The sequence below is a fragment of the Benincasa hispida genome, chromosome 1, assembly GCF_027475165.1.
Source record: "Benincasa hispida cultivar pf3 chromosome 1, pf3_genome.v1.1, whole genome shotgun sequence".
NCBI lineage: Eukaryota > Viridiplantae > Streptophyta > Magnoliopsida > Cucurbitales > Cucurbitaceae > Benincasa > Benincasa hispida.
The window spans coordinates 4,511,119-4,527,384 of record NC_143478.1 but is presented as its reverse complement, the minus strand read 5'-3'; positions in this window follow the sequence as shown (position 1 = coordinate 4,527,384).

The window sequence follows — 16,266 nt, the reverse complement described above, 5'->3', positions numbered from 1 at the left end:
AGAACGTGTGACAATGAATTTCTTCTTTGGATTACTTAGAACTTCTAGTGGTTATGATATCATTTGGGTAATAATGGATAGGCTCACAAAGACAGCTAGATATCTACCAGTCAAGGTAACATTCACACTTGACAAGCTGGCTAAGCTATATGTAGATAGGGTAGTGAGCCAATATGAAGCACCAGTGTTAATAGTGTTGGGTTTTATGTCCCAAAATTCATGGTTTATAAATAATAAACTTATTCTGTTATCAATAAAAATGTTATTGAGACTTATTCAATAAAGTTGTTACTGAATGTATGAATTGCGCATACGAACTTGTCTATGGGTTTTAATCTGAATTTACATTTATGAATTACATGATTTTAATTTTTGATTGACGCCCAATGATTTTGTTGTGTAATCTAATGCTTTGTGATTAACTTGTAATATGTGACATATAATTATAAGTTAATCCCAATGGAAGTAATAGGTTAGTTAGGTAAAAAGGACTGCTCCAATTAACCTAGAGAAAAACCATATTGATTGTTTAATTAGACGTTGGAAGTTAAACACTCATCTTAGTGTAATCCCTAGAACTTAATGCGATTTGTTAATTTGTATGGGAGCAGATTCATTTTCTGTGCATTTTGATTAATTAGATAACTAGGACCATTGGTTGGGATTCCAATCAATTGGGCTAAGCATAAACAAGAAGTTTAAGTCATAAATTGGTTCAATGATCTAAATTATATTGGGTGAATCTATTCCTCTAAGCTAAGAGATCTTGATTAATTGCGCTTCTATCTTTACTTTTCTTGCACTTTATTTTATGTAATTTCGTTTATCAATCCACATCAACCCCCCCTCCCCATTTATCTCTTTAACTGAAAACAAGCTTTGACGAACTAATCTTCTGTGCTTCCCTGAGGTTCGACCCCGAACTTGCCGTTTGTACTACTAATTAGTATAAGTAGTTTGTTCGGTGATTTATAAATATTATTTGTATAGTGAGGGTTTACGGACAACGGTAAACTCGACTCTGCCAATACTTGAACATTATGTGGCGATATAAAGATGGATTAAGTTCGAGTAAATAGCCAAAACGGTCTATAGTATATGAATAAGGTTGGGTGCCTTATTCTAGTAACACTTTCAGATGTGGCCCACTCTGTAGTTGTAACAATTTGTTGTAAAGTGCTACAAATAAAGTGATCCTGATTCGTTCATGTAGTGAGATGAAAAGCGAGGGCGTCTTATGTAATGAGTTTGCATAAGATCGGACCAAGAAATAAGTCATTCTTACTTTATAATGATATTTACTATTTAAGACTGACTATTTCAAAGCAATGACCTAGGTAACTTGACCTTAATCCCGAGCTAACTATGAACTCCTGTTTATTCAAGATAATCCCTAGATTTACATGGGTGAGGATTGGCTTAACAGCGCCGGCTTAATAAACCTCTCATTTCAGAGGTAAGACCGGATAGATAGCTGGGGACATAGGGTGTAAGATAGAATTCACTCCTACCCGCTTTTAGGGATAATAGAGAAGTTGTTATCTTAAGTGCTAACTCCAGGTCTTGAATAAAGGGCTCCACCCTCTCAAGAGGGATTCAGTTTAATGATTGGATCATAAACCAATGTTCATTAGAGAATTAGTAGGACTTAAGGAGCAAGATATAATCTCGGGGGTAGAACAGCTTTTGAGCTAGTCGTTATTACGAACAACCTGTGAAGGATTGACTTACTAATCATGGTTATATCGAGTGGACACAATATATCTACAGTGAGGGGAGTACAACTACTGGGCTTTAGTGGAGTGATCCGGTAGTTAACGAATGGTGGTTAATTAGGTTAAAGAGTTTAGTTGGTTAATCTTGGATAGTTAGAGCCAATGATTTGTAGGTCTATGAGGTTCCCCTACTAGCTCATATCGGACTAAACCTTAGAATAGTGTGACGAACGAATTTGAAGTGTTCAAATTCGATTTTTGGATCAAAGCGTTAAATATATACGATATATTTAACCTAATGTTTATTGTGAATTAAACATAAAGAGAGAGAAAATAGAAAATATTAAAATAAGATTTAAACATCAAGATTCTGAATAGGGATTCATATTGGTTGGGATTAGTGTTGGATTTAATATTAAATTATTTAATTAATTATTTAACATTAACTTAATTTTAAAATTAATTTTGAAATTAAAAGGAATTGGCCAAAATTTTACTAAAAGTCAAAATTGTTAATTAGGTAAAAATGCAATGAAAGTCAAATTGTTGACTTTTGACTTTGAAATTTAAAAAGTCAAACTTATTGACATTGGACTTTGAGAGTCAAACTTTGACCTTTGACCAAGTTAGTGGAAAGATCCAACATTTTTAATGGGAAATTCTAACATTTACATTGCTAAGTGTTATCGTCAACTGAAGACACTTGCCCAACTAATCCCACTTTGAGTTAGTGGATTTTTTAGTGTCAAATTCTTATCAAACTTAAAATTGCATGTTTTGCATGAAATGGCCTTTAAAAGGAAGAGTTTTATAATTTTTACAACTCTTGGCCAAGTGGAATTTTATGAGATCATTTGATAATCTCAACCCTTGTTTTCTCTCAAATACTTAGCCTTTTCCTATCCAAATTAGTCACTCACTGGATCTCACCATCCCGTTCTATGGCTGAAGAATAGTTGAGAAGACTCTCGTAGTAGTCTACGAACCGTTCGTGGGGAGATTGGAGCTAATTTGGAGAAGACTAGAGTCTACAAAGTTTGTATTTCTTCTATCCTTTATAGTTAATTTAATTGCATGCTTATTATTTGAAATTAACTTAATTAGAGTACTTTAGATCCGTGTTTCCTTTCGCTACGCATATGTTCGTTCCATCAAATAGTATCTAGCAAGGATCCGAGATTTACATCAAAGTTCTGGCCAAGTTTGCAAGAAGCTCTCGAGATCAAGTTGCACTTCAGTACATCATTTCATCCTCAAACAGATGGTTAGTCAGAAAGGACCATTCAGACAATGGAAGATATGCTAAGAGCTTATGTGTTGCAGTTCAAAGGTAGTTGGGATACACACTTGTTTTTGATGGAGTTTGTATATAACAACAACTACTATTTTAGTATTGGAATGGCACCATATGAGGCCTTGTATGGGAGATAATACAAAATTCGGCCTGTTGGAATAAAGTAGGAGAGAGGAAGCTGATAGGACCAAAGTTAGTCCAAGAAACCTCAAAGAATGTTAAGCTGATCAAAGAAAACTTAAAAGTAGCATGAGACCATTAGAAGAGCTATGCTGATAATAGAAGAAGAGAGTTAGAGTTTGAGGTTAGAGATTGGGTTTTTCTTAAGTTATCTCCTTGGAAGGGAGTACTACACTTCGAAAGGAAAAGGAAGCTGAGTCCAAGGTATATAGAATCTTATGAGATAACAGAATGAGTCGGGTCATCAGCTTACAGACTAATGTTGCCTACGGAGATATCCAACATACATGATGTCTTCCATATATCAATATTGAGGAAATATGTCCTCGATCCATCTCATGTTCTCCGGGTCCAACCAGTTCAGTTGAAGAAGCACTTAACCAATAAAGAGGAACCAATGTAGATCCTAGATGGGAGAGAACATGTGTTGAGAAACAAGACTATTCTGCTAGCAAATGTGATGTGGAGGAACCAATGGAAGAAATTCACTAAATACAAGCTGCTCTCCACGAATTTGAGCTGCAAATCAACAATGGACTACTAAGAGATCTTCTCTATTCTCTAACTTGAATTTGAGTGGTGGAACTCTAGAATTGAAGGGAATAAAGGTGGATGTTTTTTAGAGGGTTTGAGAGAGTGTGAGAATTTCTACAACAAATCAAAAAACCAGTAGCCTACCTCTCTCAATCTCATAAATTAGGAGCTTTATATGTATCATATATATGCAAACACTTAAGGAGGTAGCATTTTGACGCTTCAATTGGCATTCTCATAATAGGATAGGTGTTGATTAGTGTATCAATCCAACAAAAGTTGGATTATTTCACTAATCACCCATTTTCAAATTTCCTTCTTTTTCTTTTGTTTAATTTTCAAAAAAATTAAATTTAATAAAAAATTCAAATATGAATTTGAATTTTAGAAAATTTGAAAAAGATTTATTTAAATAATTAATTAAACATAATTAATTAATTAATAATTTAATTTCAAATATTAAATTAATTAAACACCTATTTCATACATGAATCCTATTCATGTAATTAATATTTAAATCAACACTTAAATATTTCAAACTCTCCAATTACGCTTAATTTCAACAAAATTAAACGTTAATTATATCAAATATAATTATCCAAACCCTAAATTGAATTTGAACATTTCAAATTCAAATCCTAATTTAAAATTTGAACACTTCAAATTGAATTCCCAAATTGAATTTGAACGCTTCAAATTTACTCAATATATTAATCCAAGATTACAAGCTAGTAAAGGGACCTTATGGGCCTACAGATCATGAATTCCAACGATTTGAGATTAATTGGTTAAACACTTTAAACCAAATTAATCAATATTCGTTAACTACCAAGACATACCACTATAGCTTAGTAGTTGCACTCTCCTCACTATAGACATATTTATGTCCACTTGATTTAACCGTAATTAGTAAGTTGACCCTTCACAGGTTGTTTGTAGTAACGGCTGGGTCAAATGTTTTTTTACCTCCGAAATTACATCTTGCTCCTTAAGTCCCACTGATCTTCTAATGAACAATTAGTTTGCAATCCAATCACTAAACTAAGTCCCTCTCGGGCCAATGAGAGGGTAGGACCCCTTGTTCAAGACCTGGATTCAATACTTAAGAGAACAACATTTCTACTATCCCTAAATCGGGTATGTGTGAATTTTTTCTCGTACCCTATGTCCCTAGCTATCTACCCGGTCTTACCCTTAAAATGAGAGGCTTATTGTCACACTCCGTCCCAGACCACCCTCTTAGCCTAGAGAACGGCGTGACTGCAGCAGTTATCAACCCTTAGGCTGACACTTTCTGCCTAAAAACTCTTACGGAATAACTCTGATACCAAATACAAATTATATGCAACGGGATGGCTGTAGGCCCACAATTTATTAACTTAGAAATTTAATATGTTTAGAGTATTTACAACATTAGATTTACAAGTCCCAAAACCCACAAACCCTAATCCTTATATGAACAACAGTAACATGTGTACAATATTAACAGTAACCACCTAGCAAACGGTTACAAGTCTTTTCGTCCTTTAGTGGCAGAGCAGATATTGAGCTGTCTTCAGAGGATTTGACCGCTACCTGGGGGGGGGGGGGGGGGAACAAAAACATTTGAAAACGGGGTGAGCTTACGCCCAGTGAGTGACCGAAAAACATAGTAAATTCTCATGCATAATTTCAGAAAATAGTTTTATCTGAAATATAAACTTTTGCAGCATAAATATTTTCCAAGCGTAAATTATATAAAGATGTTTTAAACATAAAATAGTAAAAGCATTTCTCAAATCAAGTACTTTATAACGGGTAAAATAATCTCAACACCAACTACTAGTCCAGAGAGAACCCTTTTGTTCAATCTCTGACTTTATTCACCTGTGGCCACATTAGGTACTATTGCTCAGATACCTTCTCCTTGTACTTCAATATCGAGCTACTAGGATACCTTCTCCAACGTACTTCAGTATCCTGTTGACTTGGTACCTTCTCCAATGTACTTCAGTACCAATAGATACCTTCTCCTTGTACTTCAGTATCTAGTTGGGTGGATGCCTTCTCCTTGTACTTCGGCATCGCATTTAACCAAAACTATTTATAAACAACTTTTCTCTTTAAAGCATGTACAGTATAACACATATAGAACGTGGCTTTAAAGAGGGTAACGCATGCTGGATAAAATACATACACATATGTAGATAGTTTTGCAACAGTAGGCATGCGTTCAAACCACAATTCAAACTTGCTTGGAAACCACTTTGTAAAACTAGTAGGCATGAGAATTATTTTTGCAAATATGCTTTTTGTAAATGTTGTAATCCAAAACAGCTTAAAAACATTTTAGTTCGAAAACATTTTAGCCACTCTCCTCGAATTCTTAGGAACTTTTCACTCTAGTAGCTCCTCGGGTCCCTTTTTCACCCGTAGAATCCAGATTCAATTTACAACTTAGATTACTCATAGTTTTGAACCTTATTTGAAAATACTTCCTTCTACAAACTTATTCTAAAATGTCTTAGGAATCTTATCCTAGACTTTCAGCTCATAATTCCTCGTTGTTTGGCCGGAATCTCAAAATCTTCAAGACTGGCTCAGACTGATCCGACAGTCTGACCCTTCTGCCTTCTTCTCAACCTTCAGCCCATTTTCTTTGAGCTTTTTCCTCTGGCAGCCCTACTCTAAAAACTAGACTTCCAGAGCTTTCAAATGGCTTTGAAATCACTCCAAATGCAGGAGTAGATTGGAACATCTCCTTGTCCAAAGTTGACTCATTCCTCTGAACCCTCACTGCTCTCTACTTTTTATACAAAATTTATGATTTTTGTGTGATTTGAAAATGAAATCCCAACTCCCTATTTATAGGCATTTAAATTACTCGTGGTATTGACAGCACCTACTTGGCTGCATGGCCAAATGTTTAATCCTCCCTTAATCAACGTAAACTGACTTCACCTTGGTTTAATGTGTTCTTCCCAAACGCATCCAACACAATTTCTTAGGGTTTAAGAATTTCTCTTAATCAGACACCTAAATTTTAATTGACATTTGTCCTTACGTCTTCAGGCTTTTTTTGTATTCAAATTAGGGTTTTTAAATGCATAATCTACCCCAACGTGTCCAAATACATCACCCAGAAACTTGCTCGGCCGTTCAATGCATAGGTGAGGCGTGGGCGTGACGTTCGAATCGGACAAAGCAAGGCTAACACATAGGCGCTCTCGCTCTTTCCGCTCTCGACAGTGTCGCTCTCTCCAAGTTTCTCTCCAACCTTCTCTCCTAGTTTCTCTTCAATCTCGGCGGTGTCGCTCCTTTCAACTTTCTCTCCCATTTTCTCTCCAATCTCGCTCTCTCCCAGTTTCTTTCCAACTTTTCTCTCCACTCTCACTCTCTCCAGCTTTCTCTCCAACTTTTCTCTCCACTCTCGTTCTCTCCAGCTTTCTCTCTAACTTTCTCTCCAAACTTTCTCTCCAATCTCGCTCTCTCTATCTTTCTCTCTAACTTTTCTCTCCAATCTTTCTTTCCAATCTTAAGCTACTATGACAAATATTCTCCGTATATTTTTTTTACCCGTTTACTCACCACTTAATGATATTTTTACACGGATCTTCCAGGATAATTCCAAAATAATATTTTCTATATTTTTCCTTAATTCCTTACTCCGTACTTCACCTAATTTTTCATATTTAGCCGTATTCTTCCCCGAATTTTTCAAACTCAATCTTCATATTATTCCACATTAATTCCACGTACTTAATTTCTATATTTATTCCCACTTAATATTTTTCCCCAACTTTTCCAATATTATTTTCTCCTTTCAAATCTCCATTCCTTCTTTCACCAATCACACTAACTGTTTTCAACAACCTATTTATTATAAAAATTCCACTACAATTTCACCAATTAAAACTCAACTTATTTATACAAATTTAAATAGAAACACACAATTAAGTAGAAAATTAAGACAATTTAAATAAGAAAACACACTTAAGTATAAAATTGGGATTCGGGGTTCACACTTATTGAGTCGGCGTTGTTGAGCCAACCCTCGCTTATGCAAATCTAAGGATAATCCCGAATAAACAGGAGTTCATAGTTAGCCCAGGATTAAGGTCGAGTTACTTAGGTCATCGATTTGAAATAGTCAGTCTTAAATAGTAAACAACGTTATAAGTAAGAGTAACTTATTTCATGGTCCAATATTATGCAAACTCATTGCATAGGACACCTCCGCTCCTCATGTCACTACATGAACGAATCAAGATCACTTCGTTTGTAGCACACAACAAATTGTAACAACTACAGAGTGGGTCGCATCCAATAGTGTTACCATAATAAGGCACCCAACCTTATTCATATACTATAGACAGTTTTGGCTATTTACTCGAACTTGATCCATCTTTATGTCACCGCATAAAGTTCAAGTATTCATATAATAGCCATGGATATTTAGTTTATTGGACTTAGTCTTTACAAGTGCAATTTACATATTTAACAACAGTTTTATTGAATAAATGTCGATAACATCTTTATTGATAATAGAAAATGTTTAACACTACAAACTACAAGTTTTAGGACGTACAACCCAACAGAAAGGTCACAAGAAAGGCCTAGGCAAGGAAGAGTTAGGCGATGGCAAGAGGTAGAGGGTTGAAAGTTGTAGGTGATGGCCAAGGTGGTAACTTGGGCAGTGAAGAAAGCCTAAGGTTGAGAGGAAGTAGAATGAGAAGACCAAGCCACTTTAGGCATTGATATGTAAAGAAAATCAATTTAATCAGCCCAGTAAGTGGGTTAAGTGGCATAATAGAGGCCTAAGACAAGAGTTAGTGCATAAGGTGGCATTTAATTAGGCAAATTAACCATGCAAGAACAAATATAAATAAGGGCTTAAAAGAGGATATCGGTTTTGCCATTTCACTCGTGCCAAAGGGAATATTCTACAGCTAAAGTGAAGCTTGAATAGTGAGGAGGACGATCTAGGGCTATTGAGAAGAAATTTCCACGAATTGATGGTGAAATCTTGAAGAATTTGAAGAGTGTTCTAATTTTTGGACCACTCTGGGAAAGCTGAAAAGATTGGTAGATTTTGAGCTCTTTAAGAGGAATTAGAAGCCCACATTTTAAATAAGATGTTTAAAGAATGTGTAAGAAGTTCATAGAAGAAAGTTTTGAGTTTTGAGGAATAGATTTTAAGTTATGAGTTCTGGAAGTCGAAACTGGGTTTTGGTTGAATAAGTAGGTAGCTGCATAGGTTGAAGAAACAGGCAGCTGGTCAAAGACCAAGAGAGTAGGCGAGCGACTAAGCTTGTTGGTAGGTTTTCGCTTGCACATGCCTATTACACACTCTACACTGCTAAGCAAGTAACCATGCTCATTGCCCAGCCAGATAGCTGCCCATCGCCTAGTCTGCACGCCTCTGACACTTAGCTCTTGCACGTTGTTGCTGATCGCATCGCTCACTCGCACGCCTATATGCATGACTGCCGCCAATGAGGGGCTACCCAACTGCCTGTGCGCCTGACTGTAGGCCATGTGCGTGTCCCACCACCCACAACAGTGACAGTTGCATGCGTCTGTGCTAGCAAGCCTATTGGTGTGCCTAAGTTGTCTCACGCTTGGCATTGACTTAATTTCTGGACTTTTGGTGTTGATAAGCCATTGTTGAGTCCCTTAAGTAATGTTATGGATGTTAATCTATAATATATATAAATAATAACTCTAAGAAGGATATGGGGCCTACTTAAGTTAAAGAGAAAAAATGACCTAAAAGGCTAAGTTAGTTAAAGTCATTTAAGCTCAAAGATGAGCAAGTATCTACCAAGGATTATTTATTTATGTGACAGGCCAAACGGAGATTGGAAAGGCCTATAACCCTTTGGAGAGCTAGTCCGAGTGACAAGTTTTATAAATGTTGTTCTTTAAATGCTTTCCATGTCTATGTTTAATGAATATTTTACTTAAAGTGCATTCAAAACCTAATTTAGCCAAAGTATGAGCTATGTTGAATAAATGATTTATCAAGCATGAGTTCCTCTTGAAAAGCTATAAGCTTCAATGTATTTAGAACACAAATTTATCATAAAGGAAGGTTATATGTTATGTTTTATATAAGGTTCCAAGTATGTTTCAATGAGGCAAAGTGTTCCTAATGTGTTCATGAAAGCTTTACACAATGTTATCTATCTTTGATGCCATGTTTTCTAAGGAGTGATATACAAAGTATGAGCTATGTTGAATAAATGAAGGTATCCAGAACCTTGATACTAAAGATGACGAAGGCATTCAGGGCTTACATTATACCATGATGCTGAAGGAGACTAAGGTATCCAGGAAAGGTCTTTGGGACCCACTTTAGCACACATGAAGGCTTTGGATCGCATGCTACGGTGTTACTATCTTTGGGCATCTCTACATGCACATATGATTATTAGCAATGCTGATGGTGTGTAGTAATTCCACCTCAGCCAAGGTTATCAACATTGGAAGTGTGAGCAAAATGGTCTTTACTCAACTAAGGTTTAAGGGTACAAAGTTGAGCTTGAGTGTTTTATATGAAATGTGAAAGATATAATATGTTTTTAGGATTTTCCAATGCACTTATGAATTATTATGATGTTTGAATATCTATGAGTTCCAAGTTAAGTGTGTTTAAACCCTGAACTATGAAAGCATTTCTAGTTGTCAGTTATTTTATAAATCCTTCAGCATGATTATGTTTATGAACGTTTGTTTTAAAATAGTTACTCACTAGGCATCCTGGCTCACGTGTTCAAAATTCCTTACTCCCCACGTAGAGGTCGAATTCCCGGAACCCATCTTACACCTGCCAATCTGCCACAAAATAGTAGATCCTTAATAGGCCCTGAAGTTACTTAGGTCTTGGCTATGTCTTTAATAGTTTTGGAAACTCATGTACATGTAATTGGGAGAGGGTTGAACTCTAAGCTTGTAATTATGTTCTTAACCTTATGTTGTAAACTCTGGTCATAAATGTGGATATAAGTTGGTGATGTTTTAGCCATTTTTTATGAAAAGCTCTATGATTACCTTAGAATTTTGAATTGGATTGCATGAACCATAGATACGCTTGTCTATCAGGTGATCCAAGAGCGAGGAAACAGGTTATAGGTCTTAGTTGAGCAGTAGGTGCCATAAGAAGGTTTCATCTGTTGCCTTCATATCTTTTTTCAGGTTAAAAAAGTAGCTTGGGAAGGGTGTGATAAGTAGCTTATGATAAGTACTTGCCATTATAATTAGCTTACGACCATAAGCCAAATATTTCCCATCTGAAAATTTTTGGATGTGCAGTATATGTTTCAATTGCTCCATTACAACGTACTAAGATGGGTCCTTAAAGGAGTTTAGGAATATATGTCGGATATGAATCTCCATCAATTATTAAATATCTTGAACCCTTAACGAGTGATATATTTACTGCATGATTTGTTGATTTTCATTATAATGAGACAAATTTTTCAACATTAAAGGGAGGAATTAAGAAGTTAGAAAAATAAATTACATGGAACGTATCGTTATTGTCTCATTTAGATCCATATACAGATCAATGTGAACTTGAAGTTTAAAAAATAATTCATTTGCAGAATATAGCAAATTAATTACCAAATGTATTTATAGATGCTAAGCAAGTAACTAAGTCATGTATACCACTACAAATGTTCCATCGAAAATTGATATCCCAACACAGCAAATTGTCACTAATGAGTCTGGAACACGTCAGATGCATGGTAGACCAGTGGGTTCCAGAGATAAAATTCTAAAAAAGAAAAATATTAAATAATAAAAAAGACTTGGTTGAGGAATTCAATACCCATGAAGAAATCCTTGACATGACTAGTAAGAAAGATGAAATATCTCAAGATAATAATGAGATTTCAATAAACTAGGCTATGACAGGAAAAAGATGGAATCAAACTAATGTAGTTATTGACAAAATTTTTGCATATAATGTTGCTCTTAATATTATATCTGAATATGAGGATCCTGAACAAAAATCTATTGAAGAATGTCGATATAGAAAAGATTGACTTCAGTGGAAAGAAGCAATCAAGGCAGAATTAAATTCACTTTCAAAACATCGGATTTTTGGATCAGTAGTACAAACACCAGAATGTGTACAAGTAGTTGTACAAGATTTTTCACAAATATCTGGTATTGATTATGAAGAGATGTATTCTCTAGTGGTGGATGCAATTACACTAAGATTTTTTATTGGTCTAACTGTATATGAAAGTCTGGGCATGCATCTTATGGATGTAGTTATAGCATATTTATATGGATCTCTTGGTAATGACATTCATTTAAAAATCCTAGAAGAATTTAGGATACCTGAAACATATGAATCAAGTTCTCGAGAATTGTATTCAATAAAGATATAAAAATCACTATATGGATTAAAACAATCAGAAGGGATGTGGTACAATCAACTGAATAGATATTTGTTGAAAGAAAGATATCAAAATAATTCAATATGTTTTTGTGTTTTTATAAAGAAACCACAGTCCAGACTTATTATCATAATTGTATATATTGATGATTTAAATATAATTGGAACTCGTGAAGTGCCTTTGAAGGCAAAAGAATATCTTAAGAAAGAATTTGAGATGAAAGATTTCGAAAAAACAAAATTTTGCATTGGTTTACAAATTGAGCATTTAGCATATGAGATATTTGTTCGTTAGTTAACTTATACTAGGGGTGTTCATCGGTTGGTCGGGGTTGGTTTTTGGCTAAAACCGGCGTCAACCACCGACTTTTTAAGGATGATTATTTTCGCCCAACTATTAGCACAATCGGTTGGTTTTGTAGGTTTTCTGTCTCGGAAGAAGAGGAGAAATATAGGATGAAACATAAAATAGAAAGAAGAAGAGGATCAGATGGAAAAGAAAACAAAAAAAAATGAGAAAGAGAAAAGAAAAATAAGAAAGGAGATGATACAACAGTGAACATTAACACTATGACGGTGCCGGCGATGATGACCGGTGGAAAGAGGCAGGAAAAAAGATAAATGGTGACAGAAGATGGAAGAGAAGAGAGAGAGACGGAGAGAGAAAAGGGAAAAGAAAAGAGACAGAGGGTGAGACTTTGAGAGAAGGGGGAAGGGATGAGAGAAAACCAAATTGGAAAATAAAAAGTTGTGTGTGAGACCTAAATTAATTCAAATATACATATATTTTAAAACCAGCAATGGAATTGAGAAAACCATGGGGCAAAAGTAAAACCATAGGCTTCTTGGTGTCACCATAACCATCTTAAATTCTGAATTTAATTGCACAAATTTTGAAACTTAAAAAAAAAAAAAAAACGTTATATTGTCTTGCTATTATGGTCGGTTGGTCGCCATAATGCATTTTATTTTGCAAAAATCGATTTCCGGTTGACCCCTCCGTTAAACCGACCAACTGACACTAATTTGATCGGTTTCCATTTTTGGAATTGGAAAAAATTTGAAAAGATTTTATATGGATAAAGTACATCTATTAAATATTTCAATGGAAGTTCGTTCACTAGATGTGAAGAAATATATATTTCAACCTCGAGATGATAATGAAAAACTTTTTGATCCTGAAGTTCCATATCTTAGTGCAAGACATTAGAACGGAGTGAATCATATACTTCAGTATTTTCGAGGAATGATAGATATGCGTTTGTTTATTTTATACAAATAAATTGAATTTTGATCTAGTTAGTCATGCAAATTTCGGATATTTATTTGATCCACACAAAACTATATCTCAAACAAGTTATCTATTCACATATGGAGGAATTGCTATATCACGTTGATTAATGAAACAGACCATAATAACCACTTTCTCAAATCATGCCAAAATTCTTACAATTCACAATACTAGTAGAGAATGTGTATGGCTAAGATCAATGACTCAATACATTCGTGAACATGTGGCTTGTCTTCTAGTAAAAATCTTCCAACGATATTATATAAAGACAATACAACATGTATGGCCTAAATCAAATGAAGATGTAATAAAGGAGATAAAACAAAATATATTTCACCAAAGCTTTTCTACACCTATAATTTTGAAGAAAATGATGACATCACAGTATAGCAAATTTATTCGAAAGCTAACCTGACAGACTTATCATTACCAACCGCAACTTTTGAAAAATTGGTGCATAACATTGGAATGTGACAACTCAAAGATCTTAAGTGATGTTTTCATGAGGAGGAATAAAATATTGTATTCTTTTAAGAGTATTAGATTATATGGTATATGTATTCTTTTTCGTTCACTGGGAATTTTTTTTTCCATTGGGTTTTTTTCCTAATAAGGTTTTGACGAAACATATTTCATGTATATAATGGGTATCTAAAGAGGAGTATTATAAATATTATAAAATAAGTGCTAAATTGATTCTCATGCTTAGTGTCCAAAGCCAAGTATCATTTTTTCATTACCACATGTGTTGGCTATGTGCATACAACAACCTATACTTAGTGTCCAAATGTGTCACATCCTATAGGAGTGGATCCCCTGGCGCGTTTTTAGCATTTCCCGACGATTTGAAGCATCAAGAAAGGGGTGATTTCTTGTAGTGTTACTTGTCAAAATTTCTTTAAATAAGTGGTCATTTGTGGATTTTGTAGACACACACGTTGATAAGAAAATCCACTTTAGATTTCCATTTTCTATATTTTTTCTATTTACATAATTTCTTATATTTTGTTATTTTATTTTATCGTTATTATTATATTATATTTTCTCCATATTCTTATTTCTATTGTGCTCCATTGTCCTTAATTTTACAATAATTATGTATAATTTTTATACATGAGTTTTAATTACTCTACTTTTGGAAGTCGATTAGTCTCGTCGTATTCACTTTCAATTTATTATTTCAATCAAAATTTTAGCACGCTTCTGGTCTCCATTTGTCCACAATTTGATTTTTTTTATTTTTGATTTTTCTAAAATAAGCTTATATAGTATACTTTTGAAAATTTGTATGTTTTATTATTCATTTTTCAAAAACCAAATTAGGTTTTGAAAGCTAAACAATAATTTTTAAAGGCTTATTTTTATTTTTTAAAATTAACTAATAATTCAGGTGTTTCTTCCAAAGAAATGTGAAAACCACACTTAAAAAGTTGGGATGCACAAAATATATTTTAAGAAATAGAAAACTAAAAGTAAAATCATCGTGAAAAGTGGGCTACATTTCTTATAATATAGTGAACAAAATTTATTAACCTTTTTTAGAAGATCAGTGTTAACTTGCGTTAAAACTTTAAAAATAGAAATCAGAATAATCGTTTTTTAAATATATGTCGACAAAAATGGTATGTTTTAGAAGTATATATGGCGAAAATGAAGTTAGAATTTACATGTTTGAAAATGAACAAAACTCAAACTCAAAATAATAATTAAAACCATTTTTATTGCTTGACTTTTGAGGATGGTTTATCTCATGGGAATCCATGAACTCATAGAGTACATTTAGATTACTGTTTTTATTTGTACTAATGTAAAATGCTGACATTTAGAGATTTTCAAGTATTCTAGAATGTCTTAACATAAGGTATCTCAAAAGTTTTGGATGTCTTCCCTAAAATATAGATTTTCTGGATTTCCATGTCAAGGATATCACCGTTTTACTTTTTTCCCCTTCATACTATCAACCTTATATTTCATTGTTTTTGTTTATGTCGTAGTTGTTTTTATTTTTTTAAGAAAGATATTCAAATTCAAATTAATATCTATTTGGTAAAAAATCTTAAATTTGGTATACATTATTTTATTGAGATAAGTAACATATAAAAATAATAATTATTATATTAATTTAAAAATAGAATCAAATTAATAAAACGAATATGCTAAATAAGTTCAAATTATATTAAATTAATGTAAAATAATGCTGAGCATAAATCATACGAAATAAACGCATACTTTAAAACAAACGTGGTTTATTTAAAAATACCATATGGTAATACTAGATATTTGTAATTCTTAACATCTTAAAATGTCAGTTATTCTATATTCTCAAAAAATAGACGACCCTTGAAATTTTCTTGTTTAGTGTGCGAAGTTTCAAAGGTATATTTTGTCCTAAAACATTTAGTTTTATAGATTCGTAAAGTTTAAAAATATCTAAAATATTTATTAACTTTAAATTTTGTGTCTCATAGCTTTTGAATGTATTTGAAAATATCTCATTTTAATATTCTTATTAGATATAAAGTAATTTTATTTTTAAGGAAGCTATGAATTTAATTTTGTACTAGTCATGATTTTTTTTAAAAAAATTTGGATAGGTCAATCATTTATTAGATACAAAATTAAAATTTCAATAATTTATTTAGTATAAAATTTAAAGTTTAATGAAATATTAGACACTTCTTCGAGTTTGTTGACCTAAACTAAAGTTTCATCCTTATTATTATGTTGTTGTTACAAGTTAGTTTCAATGAAAAATTTATTCTTTTAATAATGTATAGAGGTGAGAAAATTGAAACCTCGAGGTGGATAGTACAAACATTATATCAGTTGAGCTACACTCATATTGACAATTTAGTTTATTTCA